Source organism: Haliotis rufescens, unplaced genomic scaffold (genome assembly GCF_023055435.1).
Source record: "Haliotis rufescens isolate VD_foot unplaced genomic scaffold, xgHalRufe1.0.p SCAF_1, whole genome shotgun sequence".
Lineage (NCBI taxonomy): Eukaryota > Metazoa > Mollusca > Gastropoda > Lepetellida > Haliotidae > Haliotis > Haliotis rufescens.
This window is the reverse complement of record NW_025963779.1, coordinates 65,579,572-65,604,416: the sequence shown is the minus strand read 5'-3', so window position 1 is coordinate 65,604,416 and position 24,845 is coordinate 65,579,572. Positions and strand designations below refer to the sequence as shown.

Sequence of the window (24,845 nt, the reverse complement as noted above, 5' to 3'; positions counted from 1 at the left end):
AACTGTGATGAATCTGTCACTCAGCTGTCTTGTATGCCATTTACATGTCGATTACATGTAAATATCGCCATCTTCTGTATGTGTTTATAAAATCGGTGTAATGACATTTGGGTTCATGTTTACCACATTATCTACAGTTCCCAGACGGTAAAGTGATGTCGTTTTGTAACATTTCCTTTTGACAAGGTCTTTGACAGGCAACATGATATTATACTAATTCAATTCACGCCTGGCGCTGTTAGGGAGCTTTCGGGTTTTAACGTGATGTAACTCGGTAACGTATTGCACCGAGCAACTCAGCTCGTAAGGTCGCGCTCCGTACCGTTTGCAGCCCTATCTGAGTCGGTTCCCCGTCAAGCAGTAGCGGGTCAGTGGATTTGATAAGATGCTCGTTGTGGTGACAGACATGTCAGGTTGTTCCCGACTTGTTTCAGATATCGCTGGCTCAAGTCATATATATATAGGTGCACTCTGCTACCTCTGTTTAATATATACAATACCGCAAACACACTTATTATCGACGTGGCACCATGAATATGCTGCATTCGTGATTTCGATGTTGCAAAATCTGAATGAAATTTAGTTTTAAATGAGAGGTATATTATGTATTGGCATCATATATTGGCCTCGGATTTAATAAAATAATGCAATATTTTAGTAAGTGTAATGCCATTTTAAAACTGTTTTTCAGTTATGTCATGGCATATCAGCTTTATGAGAGAGACATCCGAAGTGCTGCAGTTGCACTTGGTGCTTTGGTAAAATTCACAGGTTACAATACTGACAAACTTAGAAACTTAATCAGGGGGAATCTAGGGTTCGAACCGAAGATAGTTTCTAGCAAGGGTAAGCAAATCTGCATAGCCAACTGGATCACCGTGCCCCCTGTTTCTTAAAGAATACATATAATGATTTGTGTATGGAGAAGTACATCTATCAAAATAATAAATTGATGTATACATGTAGTACGTAATAAACCATGGTCGAAGTTAGCACACTCAGTGACTTTACATGTATAAGATCCTATTATGCACTGAAGCGCACCTTCCAAATAAGCATGGAATAAACAATGAAAAGGAGTTAGGGTATTGATATTAATTCATACGATCTTTCTGCCCGTTAACTATAAAGTCGATTGGACTGCATCAAAAGAAGTATTGATGAAATAAATTCTAAAGAAAATAAAAAAATAATTAAGAAATTATTTTATGCAACATTTTTCGTCACTGGTTCAATTCATTTGGAGAATTGGCTTGTCTTCATGAACAGGAATTGATACATGTCCATGTATCATTTCTTTATATACGTGTAACGATTCATTTCGAACACTGCATACACTGCTGGTGTCCCGGCCTGATCTGCTTTACACAAACTCAATGGTAAGATTAGACGTATATGCTTCACTGGTTCCGGATACTGGGTTCATCAAGAAAACACCTTTTTCTCGTTTCCAGTCACACATCTCTGCATTTGTTTAGATCTCCGCATGAATAATTTAATACATAATACCTTTTATCGCCCCCATGTGCATTTACGTATATGCAAACATTATTCATGCACAACAAAGCTAGTAGACCATTTCTTACACAATGATCCATCTCAAGGTGCTGTTGGACTCTTATAACGTTCCTATTACTGTTTGTTGTAGCCGATGCTAATACTGTACGCAGATATACATACCTTCGGGAATATCGCGTCAGTCGGTGCATAATGTATGTTGTGTTTAAATGTTCTCAGCCTGACAGAAAATGCTGACATTGCGGTAATATGTAAGCACCGGTGGATCAATGAGGATGCTCAAGGGCATATATGGAGGCGAGTTAGTTAACTTTAGGTACCTTACTACATACTTATCTGCAGATATATGGTGCTTGGTATTGGTATTGTTAACCGACAGATGTGCAGGACTTTTTACATAGAAATACTCATATTAAGTCGAATACGCAATTTTACGTGACTGTACCGGGAATTGCAGCAGGTGACATTGTTAAATATTTGTTGATGAAAACAAACATATATATATAGACGTTCTCAATCGTATATCGTACGGAAATACAGGGTTTCCAGTTAAACAAGGTTCGGAATATCGGATATCACAACGACATATGCTTTGAAAGGCTGATCATGATGAAAACGGTACATAATTATATTGCTAAGCTGGTTTCACTAGTGTAGGTTCTAGTGTGTTTGTATTTCATGTGTGTACATTGACCGATATCAAATGCACAATTGTTTCTGTGCTGTTTTCACGGTGCTTTACGACGTACGTTACGTGTAAATTTATATATTTCATCAACAGAGTAGTATCCGGAAATGTACAGCTTGAAGGAATCGTTTGAGTTGAGACCGAAGGGGTTGCCAGTGGTTAAAACGTTCTCTCGTCACGCTCAATGCCTGCGTTCGATTCCCCACATGGGTATAATGTGTGAAGCCCATTTCCGGTGTCCTCCGCCGTGATATTGCTGGAATATTGCTAAATGCGGCGTAAAATCCAACTCACCCACACACTCGTTTGAGTCGAATAAAAGCGACAAAATTCTTTCTATAGCAACGAGAAATCTCTGTTGAACGCACAGTTGACTGTACGAAATGGATTAGATTTACTTCAAGCGCTAAATTATTTCTATTTATATAAGACCCGAGAGTTGTGTGTATCGAAGCTCTACGTGTATCAGCTTCTTCATCGTCGTGATAAACCATCACAAATCGCATGATGTTATTTTTATTTACAACGTATACGTTTATCTTCCTACGAATTCTGATTTACACCTTTTTCATATGACATTGAGATCTTGGCTCTCAACTCACAATGTCTCATTTAGCACAGTTACCTATTCATACGTATTCATACCAGATAGGGAAAGCCACAGTGTTATCCTAAAGGGACATGAGTTTTTATCAGTCACCAAACACGCATGATTAACATGCTGATACTCCATGCTAAGGTCACGCGAATTGGCCATTTATCACAGAACTATCGGATTGCTTAGAACTAAACAATATGAAATTCCCCAATTCATGCTATAAAGGCACAATGTGTATTCGAGTTCGAAATTGAAATGATCGATGCGCCAATTAGTATTAGCCAGCTAATATCCAGTTACCGGGCTTTTTTCTATAGCGTTTGGTCGCTGCGTTAACCATCATCTTACATCTGGATGCTTCCTTGTACAGTTTAGTTTCAAGTCACAGAATCTTGAGCTCTGGGGAAGACTCCGCGTTGAAGAACAAATGCCAGAGGGCTTCAGCTGCGACGTATTAGTTTTCAATAGTAATACTCCACTCTTCTTCTTTCGGGAAAGCTCTGTCCTGGTTGTCCGTCATGTATTTTCAGAGCAATAAGAAGACCGATATCTTGTTTGATTACTGGCGCCAAACTTATTCACTGATTCAATGAAAGCAGTGTCTTGGACCAAATCAGATTCGTTCCTCCGCTGATTACCGAAAGTGCCAAATTCAATCGTAAATCAAATAGCATTACAATTTCCAGGCACTAAACGTTGAAACAAAACTGGATTACTTACAGTGTCTGTCACATCGATGAGAAAGTAATTTTACTTATGCACTGGCTTGTTTCAGTGCAACGGGTTGATTGATAGTAGATGCAAATCAAAGCGACGAAACCCGTTTCCATCATCTCTGTTACAAGCAGATCGTTGTACTATTCGGACTCTGTCAATAAGTACGTGTTTATGGTATGTGTTCACCTGATTGCGAGCACCTTCTTTCGTCACTATTTGATAGTGATTCATAAAGAAATGCTTATGCTATTGTCGGAATCGCGATTTCATAAGCTTATGGAAATGGTTTATATTCTTCATGATTCACTATCAAACAGTAATGATACCACGTATTCGCGAGAAGGTAAGTGTTTCCTGTCCCAGTTGTAGCGACGACAAAAACACATGCAAGGGGAAGTCAAGTAAACAAACACGGAACATTTGGTACAAGTCAAACTAGGGAATTGTATTGTACATTGTTTTGGTCTTCCGCGTGTCTACCATAAACGTTTTTTTAAATATTTACTGAGGCCTGAAATGCTGCTCTCTGAGATCAAACAACTTTTGAGCAAGTGTCGGATGATGCCCTTTGAAATAATCGTACAAGGAACATGTTCGATTGTACCTCAAAAGTTGTGAAAGGCTAGTGATGCTGGAATATTACTCGACATATAGGGAAAATTATGCAGTTATGTGGAAATGTTACTGTCGTTGTGCTGAATCTAAACATGCAACATATGATGCGAGTTTATTGACAGTAGTAAACCAGTAGTACGATCTATATGTAAACATACATCTACAAATACATAACGTCACACGACGGAGTTGTGTGCCGTACTTGTACCAGGATCCAGTTGTCGTGGGTTCAAATCATATGTTATTTCTATCAGTGTCGGTCAACACTAGTCAACATTATTGCCCTTTGATATCCCTAGATTACTGTTGAAAGCGGCGTTAAACCAAACTCACTACTCACTCACTTTGATTCAACAAAATGGTAGTCCACTGCGAAATGCTTTGAATTCATGTGTCCGTTCTGTCATCATTTCAAACAATGACCAAATTGCAAACGCTTGAAACGTTTTGTTTTTGCATTTATCATTAATTGATTTTCATCAACCGTTACGTATAAAATGTGCAATGGCTATAGAGCCGTTATGGGCTATATATGTCGTTATTTCCGTTTATGCACTCATTAATGGCAAGCTTGTGAAAATAAAGATTTTGAAAAAAAATATTTGAAAAGCTTCATACTCATTTATTGCTAAAGTACCACAACAAATTCCCTATAACCACGCCGCATATCGCGCATTATCTTCAACAATAATTGTACTTAACCGTATGGCATCGTCCAATAATGTAATGGTGATTTATTCAAATGTCGCTTTCACGACCGGAATGAAAACCAACTTTTCAAAACATCAGTGATGGATCTTTCAAATAAATTTCAAAAATGTGTATTTAATACTGATCAGTAGAATTATTTTCACAATCTATTTTCCAATCGAAGTCAGATTCCCATTCTCAAAATCTTAACGTGATAGAGGGAGATAATTACGGATGTCTATAAATAACATTTTCTCTGTGGATTTAACAGGACGCGCTCAATGTGATGGCATTTGTGTGACATGTATAGAAAATCCATGGATTCCTGTATGGAAGTAAACGTGTAAACATCGCCAAGTGAGTCAACAACTCCCCATGGCTAGTCTCATGGATTTTTTTCGTTCAGACACCATTTTGAGACTCTTTGCTTTGAGTTACATATTCAAGGAAATATTTTAAAAGCATCCATTGATCCTTAGAGCATAGTGATATTTACCACAGGGAGCTTGATGAAATGTGCTTTTTCTATTCACGAATAAACCTTAAACCTCCCTAATCAAATTATTGGCGAACATTACAGCTTTATATTTGATTAGCACATTCTAAACGCATTGATCCTTTTAAGTTGCAATGTCAATTTTTAATCATATACTGATCGATACTGCGGTGGTTTGATGGCACGATTAATCTCAATATTTACTTCAAGAAAACCTTCTGAAAAATATTTTCAATATTGCAAGTCTTTTTATTTTGAATGAACCAGCTTCCTCCTTTGGCAAACACAAGGGAATGTTAAGGGAAAGGTACAAAGAAATGTTTTCAAAGCAAATCATGTGTAGAAAATACGTCATTATTCCTTGTACCAGTGCGATACCACTACGCTTAGAATGCCATCAAGGAAAACCTCGACCTAAGCGGTCCTGGTGTCAGTTTGTTTGATATCAGCTTTGGCAATGTTCTATTGAAGATTACGTTATAGTATCTTAATAAAGGGTCAATATATTGTCCAAGTGTCCATGTCGACATCAAAAACAAAATGAAAATAACAATTAACATATTGTGATAGTAAAATGTCAAGCACCTTAAGCACCTTTGCAGTCTTTAAAATCAGCATTTGTTGAAAATGTATAATTTGACAAAATATGTAACTGATTAGTTTAAAGTTTGAAGGAATACTATCAAAAGATTTAAATTATTAAAAACAAACGAGAAACGATGTCGCTGAACAGTACTAATGGCTTGATGCAATTTCCTATTTGACTTGTACCATGTCATGTTCCCGTATTATTGCAGTTGAACTGATGACTTGCCTTTGCATGTATCTGTGACAGGTGCAACCGGTGGGGCAGGAAACGCTCGCCTTTTCCCGAGGTATCATCACTATTTTATAGTGATTAATGAACACCTCTCGTGATATGGTCGGAATCGTGCAATCAACTTTGCTTTCAGCAGATATTTCTTCTGAATTTGGAAAGGGTTTTGTCACTTGTATTTATATTGATCCACGTTGAAGGTATTATAGCCAGTTTGTTTTTACGCCGCTGTGAACAGTATTTCATTTTTACTTCAGTTATGCCCAATTTGGTGAAACCCACGATCACTGGGAGTGTGAATCTGGGCGAATGTGGGATTCCAATCCGCGATCATCGGATTCAAGCTTCTTGTCAGTGAATGATAGACTGCGAAGTTTTAAAATAGCTGTGGTGATCATGTAGCTTCTTCTATATCATGCATTTACATTTATTACAATACATAATTCATAATCGAACAAAGGCTGTTTTCCGCTGGTTAGTCCAAATCCACATCAGCCACATATGCGTGTAAAGAGCTTGAAAAGAATACGTCAAAAAAAGTTTCAAATTGAATGTAATAAAAATAGGTTTACAAGGTGATATCATTTAAATGATAAAGAAATCATCTTTCAAAAAGAAATCATATATTTAGAATATCATTTGTTTGTCTGTTGTTTACATATTCCTGCTAAATGACGGCCGGTCTGTAAATATTCCAGTGATTGACATCATGAGCATGGATCTACGCAATTGGGATACGATGACATGCCTCAACCAAGTTAGCGAGCATGACCACCGGATCCCGTTAGTCGCCTTTTACGGCAAGCATGTACTGCTGAAGACCAATTCTTATTCTGATGTTAACGGGAGATTTATAATATTCAATTTGAAAAACAAAACAGAACCACTGTAACGTGGAACAGTCATAAATTACAATCGTGCCACCATCGAATCTGTCGAGATGTCAAAACAAAAATATTTATACCAATTAACTGTCGCAGGAATAAAACAACAGTGCCCAAGTTAATTACAGACCTACCCAGACGCGAGGATTATTCAGGAACACATTAAAAAGTGACATTAACAAAACTGGGATACAATCATTTTTGGTGGTAAACGAGAACATGCTGTGAAAACAACGTGGCCATGTTCCCGTCGTTGTTCCTGCATGCTTGCTTGGGTATGATGCAAACGTCATTGTTGATCGGGTTAACATGGGTTTGCAGGAATAGATCGTCGTTGTATCTGTATTACTTCTCCCTGACAGTTTCATGGCCCACAAATATCGACTGGTAAAAGAACGATAAATACATTTTCAGGGATTGCCTTGATGGGCTCCGTTTCGCTACTTAATATTGTCGTCATGCGAGCATGCCACCGTAAACTTAGTGCGATGACAGGATGATCGAATCAGGATTACCGTGTAGTACGGATACGGTATTTAACAAGGAGCAGTAAAAACCATAATCACATATGGTCGTATCAAATATCCATTTTTAATTTTCGAACAATTGCCTTACATCAAATTTCAATTAACTTAATGGTCTTAAAAATCTTGTTAGCTTCAGGCGTATCTGACATAATAGAATTGTTCATTAAAGTACTCTCGTATACTTTTCATTATTTTAAGTATCGTATAACACATTTGGTATATACATGGTCATATACTAAGCACTGAAATAGGGAGCTTAAGATGTGAATGCAATGAATCCTTTTCAAAAGCATATTTACGTTTCAACGCCGTTTTGAAATGAAGCGCTGCATTGTCTCCTTCAGAATAATTGAAACCATTGTCGTCATTTGCATCTAATCTCAAGTTTGCACGAACAATGCACTTGTGTATGGATGTGTCGTGTATGCAGAATGTAGGCTACAGACAAGAGACATATGTGTTGGGGTCGTGTACATCAGTCACTCATAACATTGATTGTGTATCCTATTCAAAACACTTTAGTCACTCACATGCTCCATTACTTGAGAAAACTGGTTTATACCCAACTCATGTCCCCGTATTATCCGCCTCACAGGATGTACTTCTGCAAACCCTGGCTATATATCACACTTATTGATCTCTGACGTGGTTCCACAGATGTGTATCTTTCTCCACGTCCTGCGTGCGAGCTGTGTACATATAGGTTCACACACATGGGTACATCACACCATATACCCCGAGGGACCGGTTGGCTGCAACCTTATCTTAACTTTTGTCCGTTTATCTAAATTGTCTTCATCAGTATTGCCAGAGAACCGTTCACGGACATCTTGACAATGAGTAGGTGGCATAAATACATCCTGAGATATCGCCTTTGCATTTAATTTAGTCGAATATGCTCGGTTAAGTTCGCAATGGAAGAACATAGTGTCTGATTGTCCAATACGGACCAATACGGTGTTTGAGGGATTGACTGGATTGACTGGCATGTGCCGTAAACATAGCTTTCCATATTTCATCTTTCGATAGCATTTCCAGACATTTGAACAGAATTTGCAATGTATGCCTACTGTTTATATCACTTTACTGAACAGCAAAAGTTCCTGTGACATTGAATAAGATTTAATGCAAAGTTATGTTTTTTACCAAATCTGAAACAATTTCGGTTTGCAACAGATAAAAGACTTCTGTAAGTGTTCAAATGGTTTAATTTGCCATACTGACTTCAGAAAATGCGTGATTTCATAAAAAAACAACAACCCATGAACATGCCAAAATGTCAATTTACAAATCAAAAGCGTGTGTGTCCACCCCTGGTTGCGATGCAAGCAACACATCTTCGTCTCATGGAATGGACCAGGCGTCACACAAAGTACTGTGGGATATCTGTCCATATTTGCTGGAGCATGTTTCGAAGTTCCTGGAGTGTCTGTGAAACACGTGGTTGACGTCGATGGCGCCGATCCATCTCATCCCTCATGTGCTCGATTGGTAAGAGATCAGGGGAGCGAGCCGGCCAGGGAATGGCATTCACGTTGTTTTGTTAAAGAGAATCCTGAACAAGTCGAGCAAAATGAGGCCGGGCGTTGTCATGTTGAAATGTAATGCCTGGGCCATGAAGACGCAAAAACGGTAGAACAGGACCGATGATCTCGTCGCGGTAGCGCTGTCTATTGAGATTTCCCTCTACCACTATCAAACGGGTCCTCTGTTTTGCTGTTATTCCACCCCATACCATAACGCTGCCGCCCCCCGAACCGATCTTCTTCCATGACACAATAATTGACGTAACGTTCACCTCGACGTCGGTACACTCGAATCCGTCCATCGCTGTGGCTGAGGTGAAAACGAGACTCGTCAGTGAATAGAACTTGTCCCCACTGCATGGCCGTCCAGCGTAGACGCTGTCTGCACCACTGTAGACGTGCTTGACGGTGGTTTCCTGTCAAAATGGGACGTCGGGTGGGTCTTCTGGCGACAATCCCTGCACATGTGAGACGACGACGTATGGTTTGTGAAGATATTCGTCGAAGGCTGCTTCTTGCAGGCACTGTTGCTGGCTGGAATCGATTTCGTAGGTGTGAATCTAGTTGTCTTGTCGATTATTGGTTACGCGTGGCCTGCCACTCCGAGGATGGTCTCTGACTGCATTCGTCTGTTGCCAACGTTGCCATAAACACCAAATGGTGTTTCTGTGGACGTTAAATTGTCTTGCAACATCACGTTGACTCGATCCTGCTTCAAGCATACCAATGGCTCGCAGACGCTCATTTTCGGACAGGCGTGGCATTTCGTTATGTTGAATAATTACGTAATGTTGTTGTTTTTTCTGAGTGGTTGTTGTCAGCACGATGCTAAACAATGCATATGGAATTCCGTTAACGCACATGTTTTTATACCCATTCTTTGGTAGTGAAATGCATGGGGCTTGCATAAAAGTCATTTTTTGCTTTTCTGTAGCAGTTGCGTTTTTGTGACTTGATTCCATACACGTTCTACAATACTGAAAACCAAACTTTACTTGTTTGAAAAATACACTAAAATATTGGTGTCACAGGAACTTTTGTTGTTGAGTATATCTATGCACATGTTGTTATTTTTAGTTCAATTTGTACACAGTGACCTTACAATAGGTCTGGCTTGACAACATCGTCCATTGTCTCTCCCTTCTTTGTCGCTATGAAGATATATTAAGGCTCCCTGAAAATTGGTGCCACAGATATATAGACGATTCTGTTTATTGCGGTTAACGATACTTAATTCTTGCTACCATGACCTTCTGTGTGTTTCTATGCTTCAGTAGTTGTATGATGCGTACTTCGAAGTTTACAGTGGGCAGCCATGTCAGGCTTCAATAGTCACTACGAGGATATCGTTTTGAATTCAGACACAAAACCATTTACAATATTAGTATTTCCTAAAAAGTCTACCCCAGCTTGAATTCCTGGTAATTTTTAGTAAACAGTACCCAGTGTTTGTGGATCGTAGGTTTTGGTTATTGTACACCAACGGCGTGAATCGCTTCACACCATCAGTCATTTGCTGACACAGGCTCTATTATGCCATGAAGTGTTTGAAATGTTGCTGAATGCAGAGTAAAATAACATTCGTTAACACTATCGGCGTGTTCTTTGTCGGCCTACAACCAATTTCGCCAACAGTCTTAATTAACACAACATGTCAGGGCCAGGAAACAATGTTCATTGAGCTGGAACGGAAGCACATCGGTGGCTATGGCTATGTTGGTCATAAGACGGTAGGCAACATGATACTTCTGGCAACATACACCTGAAGCCACACAGCTTGGGCACACACGGAAAGTACCATTCATACGGGGAGTGTCAAACTCTTCTTTCAGACCAAATATTTTATGTTCCTCCAGTACTGGCGCAGTCAGTGTTCTATATGGGTGTGTGCAACCTAGTGCCATTTCGTCTTCATTTTCAGCGAAGATGAAGTGGTAATTTGGCGAAATTGTGCTACCGAAAGGAGAGGGCATGCTTATCCGAAGATCCGGGGTAGAATAGGTCTTCAACAACCCATGATTGCCGTTAAAGGCGACTACGTTGTTGTAAGAGGCGACTAACAGCATCGGGTGGTCATCGCTGACTTGGTTGATGCATGTCATCGATCCTTTCTCCCTCGATTATTAACAGACCGCCGTTATATATCTGGAATATTGCTGAATGTGGCGTTAAAACAAACCAACCAACCAGCAAACCATGCTTATCCTTTTCGCGAACCCCTGGTGTCCGTATTTACAATAAGCCATTCATATCATTTCACCGCTGATTTGCCTTGTGCACCCACTCGAATCTGTTTCGAGTGATAATCGAGACTGGTGTTGACCATGAGCATTCCAGGACATAATAGATATATCCCCAAGATCCGGTGCTTGTTGTTAGAACAGGATAAAGCGAATCAGGTAGCAATTAACGTGTGACGTGGATCACAATGTGTCGGCGTGGATTGTTGCTCAGCTCATGCAATAAACAATTCCTTTACTGACCAACAGTCGAGTATGTACCTTCATTCAACTTGATCATTGATCAGGTACGGTGCATCATAACATTCAGTCACCCCTCGCAAGCATATACACAAGTGTCAAAAAGACAATGGAGATGAATTGCTCTATCTTATTATCCAGTATTTAATAATAAGAAAATATACAGAAAACGCATTTATATACATGTCCTGACACTTACAAATGTCCAAGTAAGCTTATGATGTGTAACCTATTCAACACAGCAAATGGGAATGTCAGGCAAGCTTTCCAAACTGTGCACTTTAATACTGAGTAATTTCCTTATGGCAACCAATCACCTCTTCCACCGCTCGTATCGTTTCTTTTCAAACTATTCACTGATTCGGATCGAATTCAATGTAATCGTTCTTCCCATGTTCCTGTCTGACTGCTGGAACCCTTAGTGAGATAACAGATCGAAGACATTAGCCAATTCCGATTGATTTTATCGAATTGAGATTTGGTTACACTGTTATTACTTAGTCGGGATGACTGATACGCCAATAACCTATTGCAGGACTACATTTTACAGTCACATTACATGGCTTTATATCCATGCTCTGATATTTGGAGCATGAACGTCAAGGAAATTCAGCGTCAGTAATGGCGAAAGTCTGGAAGGCCACAGTGACAGGAATTGCTTCTGGATGGCTTTGACTTTTCAGCACATCATGGTATATAATCTGCAATAAAAGTTGCATCAATCACGCTGAAATGCATTCAAGGGATCTCCATAGTAAAATGTCAAACTGAACCCAGTGATAAGAAAGTTAATGGTTTAAACCGCTCTTCTGGTAAAAAAAAGCATGTTACCATCGCACATGGCCAAAATAAATTTTGTCTACCGTTTATCACTCCGTTCGGTGTAGAATAGTTATCGTGTATCACATTCCGTGCATATCATACTGACCACTGCCTCCATCCCAATGACCATGCTGCGATACTGACCAGGTATAAGGACTCACAGAGAGGGAATAATCATAGACTTTAAACAATTTCCGAAATGGAAATCCTAAACCCAGTCATCACTGGTCGATAATTGATCGCTTGTACGCGAATTTTATGTACAAAGTCTGGGGTTATTCCGAATTACCTTAATTTGTCCCTAATTCCATCGACGGATGCCCGTCAACTTTTGAACGGTCGCGGAAATTAATTATCCTTGATTTCCCTCAGGCTAGCAATTATGGCAAATCAAAATGATTCTTGGTGTCAGCTGGTTCAGGATATGTACATAAAGTTTGAAATTGTATTTCAGAATCAATGAATATTGCATTGAACATTGGTTTTTCCTGTCACTGGCCATTTGAGAGAGAGAGAGAGAGAGAGAGAGAGAGAGAGAGAGAGAGAGAGAGAGAGAGAGAGAGAGATATATACTATAATATAAGTTTTTATATTGGAAGCTAAGTTTCCGTAATAATCACAAATTCAGCATTGTCTAAATGTGATGAAAACACAAGCAATTCAATTAAAGCACCAGACTTAATTTATATAAAAATCGATACTCAACACTTATTGCTTTTCAGCCATATTCCATACACGTGTACCTCAAAATTATTATAGGAAGTCACATGCTCATTACTACAAGCAAGTTATCTTGTTAACTGGAACTTGTTCGACTAAACCATTCTTAAGCCATGGTAACAGGCAAGGGATTAGTTGCGCATATTCTTTTCGTCTCTAGAAGAAGTGATGTTATATAGAATTGTGGGCAGGATACCTTATAGACACAAACAAGTGAAACCATTAAAACATGATCCAGTGAAGTGACAACATATTGCCTCAGCTTGAGAAATTCCAGCAGTGTTCTCAGCAGAAGACGTTCAACTACATTACGGTTTATTTAAAGTTTCAAATTCATCCAATTGCGGAAAGCGTAGAAATGAAAAACCGATATGCGGAATTCGTAAGACAAGTTGTTATTCCTCAAGGTTTAAATTGGCCGTAAATTGGATCAATACAAAAGAAGTACTCGTTAAGAATTTTATGCTGTTACATTTAATTAGCCTCGATAGATGTTGTTTCAGAAATGTAATTCAAATCCGTCAGTTTTAATTAATTTTGTTCTTGTTTTCAGATTTATTGCATTATGGTAGTGACACCGTTGTCTGCTGGAAATTGAGAATGGATAGTTGGTGAATGGTTGTAAGTGCTCTTTGCAAGCTATTGTGGATCACCTATAACTGGACCCCGGGGGTAAGTGATATTAATTTATATTCTTGAGGGGGCACGGGTGGCCCAGTCGTCTAAGGCGCCGCGATTCGCTGTGCAGAGTTGCGTCCCTTGGGTACGCCAGAAACCTATGATTGTGGGGTCCAATCCCGGTTCGCCCCGATTACGTTTCATACGTGCTCGTGGGTTTCACCGAAGTGGTAAACGTCTGAGACCTGTATCACTTCGGGCTTTCCTCTCACATTAAGCGGACACGCCGTGATATAACTGGAATACTGTTAAAAGCGGCGTTAAAAACGCAATTCACTCACTCACTCATATTCTTGATCATGCGATAGCGCAATGTGGTTTGTTCACGTAAGTGGCATAGTGGTCTGTATTACTATTAACGATGGTATACACTATCGATGTTCGAGAAGGTAACGGTCGTGGCTGATAGTAGTTAATCTACAGTCACAGTGAGAGGCAACACTATGACAGCCAGGTTAAAGTTATCAGTATTAATGTTTACACGACAGATAATCTGGTATTTCATCAAAGGTGTACACAGTAACCAACTCCCCCAACAATCAAGGGAGAATGAGTGATCCATGTATATCTGTATGTTCTGATAACATGACATGCTACGTTTCTGGAGATATTGATGTTTCCACGCCATGCAGGACCACGTCAAATGTATTTCACCCGTTACACGTATTTCGTGTACCATTTATAAATCTACGAGTAGATGTTTTCGTACAATATTAAGGTACCTTTCTAAATTAATGTTTTGTATTGCACGAACGTATATGATGAATATGTATGATTGGACAGTGCTCTGTACAGAAAAGAAAATGAATCTTCAAAAACATACATTGCTCTGACTTTTGACCTGAATGATATGTTTTACTTCGGACTTTCTGATTGGTCAGGTTGACTGGTGTAATGCGTCATGCAAAATAACGTATTAATAACAGTAACAACAAGCCCTACTTTAAACCTATTTGCCTCTTCCGTGTTTTATTCTATATGTTGTCAATCCTAATTTATATTAAAACACATCTGTGACGACGCTCTAGTTTTTAAACGATCCATTTTTCTTCACAGATGGATAATTTGGTTGTGAGTTATTCATGCCGACAATAAACCGACATTTCAATTTCAATCAATGTACACATGGAATTGACGAAAGTTTTTCTATGTCTGAAAGCATGTGTCGCCAGCGGGGATCAAAATCCTCTTTTTACGATTTGTGGACGTGTACTAGTGAATCGGCACAACGGCGACACATGATAGAACGGTGTTAACAATTAAATATTTTCAAATATGTGTATAATCCTTAATCGCAATGAAATTATTAGGTATAGGTTTGTGTTACGTTATGTTACCTATGATGCTGCTCATGTCTTTGAAAGGCATTTAGAGTGAGTGAGTGAGTGAGTGAGTGAGTGAGTGAGTGAGTTGGGTTTAACGCCGCTTTTAAGAATTTATCACGGCGTGTCTGCTTAATGTGGGAGGAAAGCTCCAAGTGATGCAGGTCTCAGACGTGATCCACTTCGGTGAAACCCACGAGCACGGGTATGGCGCTGACAAGCCTAGAAACATAATCGGGGCGAACGGGATTCGAACCCACAATCATAGGTTTCTGGCGTACCCAAGGGTCGCAACTCTGCACAGCGAGTCGCGGCGCCTTAGCCGACTGGGTCACTCGTGCCCCTGAAAGGCATTTATAGACGTGATACACATACGGAAGAGAATTTATGGATGTCAACTTCTTTATTATGAGGAACACACCTTTTCGGAGTATATACTTACTCCTTCATCAAGTGTATAAATGCGATGAGGCAGAGAACATATATATGTACCTGTAAGAACAACAAAAGTAATAAGATAACAAAGGTGGAAACTTAACAAGGTGAGCCAAATTGAAAATTGATAGCAATGGACATGAGGAAGCCAACACTTAATCTTTCGCTGATTGCTAACAGACATTGGACAATGCTCAAACGGAAGGCCGGGGTTAATTGGCACTGATTCGTAATAGAATGGAAATGACAATGGACAAATGGAACACAGGTAGATAATTAGGCCCGACAAAGATCAAAGCAATAACTCCCAAGCACTGGGCAGACAGGTTCTTTGGTCATGCTTCGTGGCTGGCTGGTGTCTCCAGATGCCAATGACTCCTATGTTGTTGCTATATTGTTACTTATGTCACGTACGTATCACTAGTATAAATAAAGCCAAGGACTGATCACATGGGATCAAACATAACTTTTATTGTTTGTAGATCTTTTATTACACGGACACTGCTGGGTGTTATAAGAGTGTGACAACTAATTCAGGTCGACGCTCTGTTAATAAACATGATAATGATTACATCAACAGTGAGTGAGTGAGTTTGGTCTTACGCCGCTTTTAGCAATATTCCAGCAATATCACGGCGGGGGACACCAGAAATGGGCTTCACACATTGTACCCATGTCGGGATTCGAACCCGGGTCTTCGGCGTGACGAGCGAACGCTTTAACCACTAGGCTACCCGACCGCCCCGATTACATCAACAGAGGTACGATAGCCGTTATCTATCGTGAGAACTTAAAGTGCTGCGTTCTCACGTGATAATATATGCAATAAATATTATACACATTCATTTGAATGAACATGAATATATCGACTTTAACTTGGTTGACATTTATGCTTATCTTATCTATAATGAAGCGGAGACTTGCTCTGCATGACAGGTGGCCTGTCGCCTGGGGCGTCAATCAGCCATCCTTAATTACAAATAACGGGCACCGTCATAAAGGACGGACAGACCAAGCTGTGATAATTAAGTATAAACTGTATATAATAGTCTTTTATTATGTGACGTCAGTGCACCAACTGTGCTCGATGATAATGTTTTACTTTAATGATTTAACCTCTAACTTTATATTTCTTTATGCTTATAAGTTATGGAAATCTGTATGCACATTGTGAATATATACACATAAAAGTAGCTGTATGACAACATCATGAGCAGGTATTAATGAATCCCTATCCAATAGTGATGATACCAGGCGAAAAGGTGAGCGTATCCTGTCCCACACATGTAAAAGGCAAGTCAATTGAAAAATACGTGAATATATGGTACAAGTCAAAATAAGGAATTGAATCGGACATCATTCAGTTGTCACGGATGCGTCAAATTTGGTAGTGTCCACCACATGTGTACCATAAGACTTTTGGAAAGCTTTATTGAGTGAGTGTGAGTGAGTTTGGTTTTACGCCGCTTTTAGCAATATTCCAGCAATATCATGGCGGGGGACACCAGAAATGGGCTTCACACATTGTACCCATGTCGGGAATCGAACCCGGGTCTTCGGCGTGACGAGCGAACGCTTTAACCACTAGGCTACCCGACCGTCCTTGATTATTGTAACTCATTGAATAAATGAATGGCCTCATTGTGATATCACAGATAATTTAAGCCATGGAACACATAAAGAATGGTTCAAGTCATGGGTTGTGTTGTTACCATATGTCCATAAGGTAATCCAGTGTAAATACACCGTCAGATCTAACGTAGTAAACGGGCCTGCATCAATATTATTCTTACAGCCGAAATTGGCTATTCACACTTACAATAATGCTAATTATCACGACTAGGATGAGGTCAATGCTCTTACAATTTCAATGCATATATGTCGGGCTTCGGTTCAGTTCGATGTGACTATTTGAAATAGTCGGATATTTGTACCCTTAATGCGAATGTGACGATTTGTGGAGTCCATGTGTCCAACATTTTCTGTGGACACATGGATCTATTTACGCATACTGTGTGAGTGGTGGGTACTACCGGTAGGGGACGACACGCTTACCCTCTTCGCGAACACCTGATGCCATCGCTGAATGTCAGTGATCCATTCATATAATTTTCACCGCTATTTTGCCTTTCACGCCCAATGACTTCGGTTTCGTTGGATAATCGAGATTCTCTGGCGATGACGTTTTATATGTGTGCATTATACATTTGTCAAGGAGGTCTGTGAATTAATACTTAATCCCTCTTTGTTTTATGCACATACGAATGCCAGCTTTGATTCAGGTGGGATGTAATTCAACTTGTGTTAGCAGCTGTGGGGTTCTGGATGTACTTTTCTCTCTCTATCGCTAGTCAAAGTGTCATGAACCTAGTTTTGAAGGAAGGCTAATGCACTTCACCTTTGTGCTTTTAACGCCAGTATCAGACAGGCAGACGCAGGCAGGCAGGCAGGCAGGCAGGCAGGCACGCACGCACGCACGCACGCACGCACGCACGCACACACATACCAAAAGACGTTAGAGGTTGGTACTTGTGCTTACCTGTCTGACGCTCGGCATTAAGGGGCTAAAACAAGGACTGGTCGGCTCGGAGTCAGTAAACTGTGTCTGAGTGGGGGATTCATGTTAAACTGCCGCATGGTATCTCTATAGATAGCACTATAAATCGGCATCGGTCCGGACAAGTACCAGCACACACACACACACACACACACACACACACACACACACACACACACACACACACACACACACACACTCACACTCACACACATGTATGTACGAAAAAGTACTCCGTAATATGAATCCTACGGTAATGCGAATTCATTGAATTGACATTAATGACACCTCTCATCTTCTTATAAAGATGGAACATGCATATCCCACAAACAGCATTGCCATTCATACATCTGCGAATGAACCACAGGCCAGTCTTGCCGTTGACGTTTATTGTTCAACATCAAATCCAATCCCCAAATATGCGTCCGAAAGTCACAAAGGACAAAACAAGCATAATCTCTTGTGAAATATGTGTTCTAAATTCCCGTTCCTGCTATGTTATCAACTCAAAGCACGCACAATCCCCATTCGAGCAACATGTCTACGTGGTTTCATGCTGGTTCCGCGCATATGAGCTGTGTTGTCGCTGCAGGTCAGACAGCGATTTATGTTATTGTCAGCAAAGCTGTTGGTGGCCTCGGTGATATAATAGCAGGAGCAGTCCTTATATTACTGCATAATTATCAATTCGACATCGGACACGTTGAACGGCAACGTGTTGTGTTTCAACAGCCGTCCACGGAAACCCTATGGTTAATATGTAATACAGGGATACATCTGTGCCCTTATGAATGAGCCATATATATGCGGAATGAATAGAATCGGAGGACACGTTTGAGCAGTCTTCAAGGAAGCCATCGAGGGATACCTAAAGTCCGGCAAACCTCAAGTAACACGTGACTCTGCTACGTTACGATGGATGTCCCTCTCTGCACTGGACACAGGTGTATTATTACCACCAAACCTAATACCATAATGTAAATAAAACGTACGATTCCGACTGTAGCAGTAGCATGTGTTAATGAATCATTGTCAAATCGAAACCTTCGTAGAAAGAGGAGGCTCGATTGTTTCTCAAAAGTCGTGACATGTGGACACCAAAGTGCTGGAATATTGCTGGAATGTTGACGTAAGGGAAAAGTTGTCTAATGAAAAAATGTCATACAGTCTTGTGGATAGTTTGTGGAATAAACAGACTTTGGAATGAGCGCTCGATGACCAGCTTCATGTTTACAACAAGTAACCCATTTTCGTGTGTGCGACCGTTATTCATGCCATCAATCAATAGTTTTGTTGTCTGGTTTAGACAACATGAAGAAACTGCAGTAGTATTGCTGCATGTGATGCAGAACGTCATATAGACACTCATCCATTGATGAAGATATAATTCATGTATTGTAAACGGTGTCTGGTATCACCATTCTCACCGCATGACCCTGTTCAATTAAACAAACAGTGCATCACAAATATCGCAAAGAATACGTTACGTTTTGACGTGGAAATAAAATCCTGTTTACTCTCTGCAATAAATTTATGACAAAAAGAATATAACTAAATGTAATAATATTCTAAATGATTTTTGTAATGCCATGTAACTGCATACATGCATACATGTATATGACATATTCATGGTTCGATTGATGCGAGTTTTTAGTCTTTTGTCATGCTTGCATCTGATATTGATCACTACATGATTAATGTTTGCTGCCAGATGCATTGCAAATACAATCTCGAATAAAATACGTTCATGAAAAATACACCCATAGGCGCAGCAATTCGCCGTGCAGAGTTGCTTCCCTTAGGGGTGGCAAAAACTTTTGATCGTGGGTTCGAATAGAAAACGTTTCTTGTTGCGTAAGCACCATTCTCGCTCTGGTTTATAAACTCTGAAACCTGCACCACCTCATGCTTTCTTCCGACATCACGCAACTGTACGCGTGACTGATACAACTGAATTACTGTTCAAACTCACTCACTCCGCATTTACTGGTCACAGCTACATAGATACGAGTCCCCCATCCAGTAAAGTTCATATAATTCATGCTGATTTTGTATCAATCGTCAAAAGCGTCATCAGGCCATCCGAAGTACCCATCCCATTACCTTTTAGAAAACTTAAATAAATATGAAAATAACCAGGTAATGAGTCAATGTTGTTTCGTGCCACAAACAGCAAGATTCCATCGACAACATCTACATGTGTATATCCAGGCGGTATGTATACCATAGATTCTTCACCAGGCATAGGCGTGACCGAAAGCAGGATGTCCGCCCCCACAAAATCGGTGTTCGATGGCACACAATCAGCCATTTGCAAGTCGCAGAGCCTGACAGTCCGATCCTAATTTGATCTCTGAAGACAAGCATAAGTTAGTGGGCCATCTTTACCGTTTTAGTGTGCAAATGAGCCTCGAGTCTCGCCAGCTCGTTTTAGTATAACGTACAATATATAATATATACATACACGTTTAATGTCCAATATCATATAGTGAATATCAAATTGTGTCATATAACCAGTTTCATAAACCAGTGTTTTAAAGCTGTTTTATGAACCAGTTGGATAAACTTTGTATTGCGATCCAATAAATACTAGTATGCAAATTAGGCCACCCTACTTCAAATAAGCTCCATACATCGAAGCGATGTGCTTTTGTCATACACCATTGTCTATCGCTCCAAATTGAACAAGTCCAGTTATGTATGCGTGCGTGCGTGCGTGCGTGCGTGCGTGCGTGCGTGCGTGCGTGCGTGCGTGCGTGCGTGTACTGAAATCCGATCACAATAGGACATCTGCCCATATAGACAGTTATGAACTTTACACCATTTCCGAATCCATCTTTAAACTTTAGAACAACACATAGCAGTTTTTAAGCTTCAGTATATCATTCGTTAAGGTGAATATGCTTTTAGCTGAGATTTATAGCATGGAGTAAATCGTTATATGAATCAGAACAAAATTCCAACAATTTCAGCGAAAGACCCTTTCTGTAATCCTTGTGAATAGCCAACATATTTTCCGTCCCATGTGCCAAAGTTATGATGCTACCGACACCGCACTCACTTGGAACACTATGAATTATGTGACAGGAAAGAACATCATTGAGTAATTAGCACTCCTCATTTCCCAACAAAGTCGCCTCAACTTCTTCACTTGTCACGATAATGTTTAATATTCATATCACACAATCCTTGTTCTTGGCGATCGTATTTTTGCAAATATGAAAAATGACGAGTGTCACCTTCTGCAATACTTCAAATCTATCATGAATATCTTACGGTGAGATGACCACAGCATATTCATAAACATTTCTGGTCATTGTATACATTTAACTATGAAAATGTCCACATTTTTTGTGTCTTGACTGACGCCTTACTCATCGATGCTCAATGTTTTCAGCTGAATGTGTTCCAACATAAATACCGTTCAAATTCGTGAAAGAACTACGCAATATCATTTTAGCAATTTAATAAATACGCTCCGAATCAATATTTCGCCCCCAATCCCCCACTGCGTTCATAAATAATAATTGTTGGCAAGTTTTTTTACATGGCATAAACCGCACTAATATTCATAAATATGTCACGTTTGCATTCTATACGTTCTTATTAAGTTATGTGTTATTGCTTTTTAAAATTAATGCTAATAACATTTAGTTATGGCCATAGATTTGTCGGATACATAAACAGTGTTCCATTGTTCACATAACATTTTTTTTCATAATCAAATACACACATGTACGCTGTATATGCTGTGCGATAACAGCTATTGATCGTGTGTATTTGTATTTTACCCGAGTTATTCCATGAGAATGGTATTCACTGTTCACACAAACTACAGTTATCATCACTAATGGACTGGGGGACTGAGCGAGTGAATCTGGTTTGAGTAAATAAGTGAGTGAGTGAATTGGGTTTAACGCCGCTTTGAACATTATTCCCCTCATATCACCGCGTGTCAGATTGATGTGGCAGGAAAGCCCGAAGTGATGCAGGTCTCAAACGTTTACCACTTTGGTGGAACCCACGAGCGCTGGTATGGTGATGACAAACGTAGAAACATAATCGGGGCGAACCGGGATTCAAATCCACGGTCACAGGTTTCTGGAGTGCCCAAGGGACGCAACTCTGCACAGCGAAATGCAGCGCCTGAGACGACTGGGCCACCGGTGCCTCCGAGTCACGTTTGAAGCCGCTTTTAAACGTCTTGGCGTGGCAGCTTGATGGGAGAGGAACAAAGATGATGGATATATTATACATTTACCAATTTTGTAAATCCACGAGCACCAAGAAACTTAATTATGAATTTTAGAATTTTAACAAACAACAAAAGGTTTCTGGCACACCATAGGGATACAACTCTGCACATTAACGATCTATAATGAAATGTATATTGTAGGTATAATGAAACATGTAGCTAATTCAGTAACATGTCGTATGTTGCATTTTTATTTTACGACAAGCAGTATATGTAGTCTTATATTCACAATACAGAAATGTCACATAACGTCAGTGAGTGTATTGGGGCGGTCGGGTAGCCTAGTGGTTAAAGCGTTAGCTCATCACGCCGAGGACCCGGGTTCGATTTCCGACATGGGTACAATGTGTGAAGCCCATTTCTGGTGTTCCCCGCCGTGATATTGCTGGAATATTGCTAAAAGCGGCGTAAAACCAAACTCATTCATTCAGTGAGTGTATTACAATATATACGCTTAAAGGTTGTAGACACATAACCATTGACATGTTAAGTTACGAACAATATTTGTATTTAACTAAATTCATCAAAGAAACAAATTTATCTAATTTTCGGATGTACAAAATAGTACGATTTAGGTATGTTTTCCCTTAAGTTGACTTTGGTACATGCTAATAAAAAATGATATTCGTCCTCCATTGAATTTTACATTACATTGCGTCCACACTATCCGATTTGTTGGTATATTATTGTGCCTATAGTTCAGAAAATTATTCTGTGTGCACTACGTCTAAATTGTGATAATGATAACTTGTTCAGCCGTATTATATAAGTGACTTATTCCTCACCAGAATCCCCACGGGGCTTGTGACGTTTGACGTCATTTACAGTGCACTGATGTCACACAGGATTTATTCGGTCCATGTGGACAATCTGACAATACGTCAGACATGGATATTTCTGTCGTTGTGGCACAAAGTCCAGCAATCGCTCGACTGACAAAGCCTGATACTATTAGCCCTAGAATACTGAATTCAGAAAACAGTCCCTTCTGAAGTGAAGCATTTAGTCTGTTATATTAATTGGCAGTCGGCCCGGCGCGATAAAGAACAGCAATAACTCTGACAGGATCACAATTTAAACTTTATAAAAGAAAAGAAACACAACTACTTTTTAATTTGATCTTTGTTAAAGGATACTCCGTAACAATAAAACGTATTTGGCCTGACACAAGCCTGAATACTAGTATGTCAATCCAACAAAGCGATTGGCTGATTGGAACAACATCTGGCATTCTCGCCTCTGTCTTGAGTATCTACCGGAGATAAGAACTAATGAGTAGGTATTTGTCATCATTTGTTTGTCTGGCACTGACACTAAGGGGATCCATGTTACCCAATCGTGTGAATTCGGCGACAGCTAGATAAAGCTGACCCACCCTGGAGTGAGATCGACTGAGTACGGGGAGGTTCTTCCCCAGCATTAGGTCTGGTGACGGATGGCCATGACGCATGAAGGACGAGCAGACTTCCCTGAAGACAAGCGCTACTTACTTGAGATAAATTGGGGATTAAATTAGGGTTTCCCATGACACTCTCTTTACAATGTCTTGTTGCTATTTTTAAAAAAAATGTTAGCGCATGTGTATTCGTGGATATAGCATCTTAAGCTCTTATAGTGTTCAAAATGTGAAAATATATCCAGTTAAATTTCAGACTGAGTGTAATTAAGTGCATGGAGTTTTTCGAGCTTTGACCCTAAAAAGTGGTCAGTCGTCTAAGGCGCCGCGGTTGGTCGTGCAGATTTAACTCATTTAGACGCGCTGGAACCATATGGTCTAGTGTTCGATTCTCTTCGATTATGATTCCTGGTTTTGTCAGCACCTTACCCTTGAGTTTTCACCACTATGGTAAACGTTCAGGATGTACATGTTTTGGGCTTTCATCCAACATTAAGTAAACAGAACGTGATATTAGTATATTTACTTTCAAAGTGGCGTTAAACTCAACTGCATCCCTCACTGTTTATATTTACTGTACTACGTATGTATGAGGAATTATTCATATCATTTCATTTTGAATATGTTGCGTTTCGGTGACACCATTCGTCTATTTTGAAAACCGATGATACCAATTTCAGTCCAAAATGTCAAGCTTGTGTCATGCTATCTTGACAATATCCACACAAATCTTCGAGAGGTTTTCTCGTTTCTGAGGCAGTGGTGTCAATCAAATAAATCTGTATAGTTGTGGTGCTCAAATGTAAACAGTTTCATCTGGAAAGGTACGTAATTGGAAACGACAGGAGACTGATCATTTGACCCAAGTGTGCTTCTGTACAGCGACGTAATTTGAAGAATCCTCTTGTGATTGATAATTACACAGTTCAATAAATAGCCTGAGCTATCCAAGATGTTTGAGTAAACACTTTTTAACGACCTCATTCCTTTGATCAGTGTCACTCAAGTTACTCTCCTTCAAATCCTAACCCTCTCAGGTTTGGTGCAAGATCACAGGCTAGCCAGTCCCAATCTTACCAATGTTCATTTTAAAACTGCACCGTG

General features: G+C 39.8%; 1 protein-coding gene across 2 annotated transcripts in view; it reads left to right on the top strand.

The window, feature by feature from the left end:
• LOC124142381 (growth hormone secretagogue receptor type 1-like) overlaps positions 1 to 24,845 on the top strand; it is a 155,652-nt gene that overhangs the window by 63,844 nt on the left and 66,963 nt on the right. For both annotated transcript variants that reach the window (XM_046510814.2, XM_046510812.2), the window contains exon 2: positions 13,652 to 13,770. The gene's annotated coding sequence lies outside the window, so the exon portion shown is untranslated. The remainder of the gene's footprint in view (positions 1 to 13,651; positions 13,771 to 24,845) is intronic.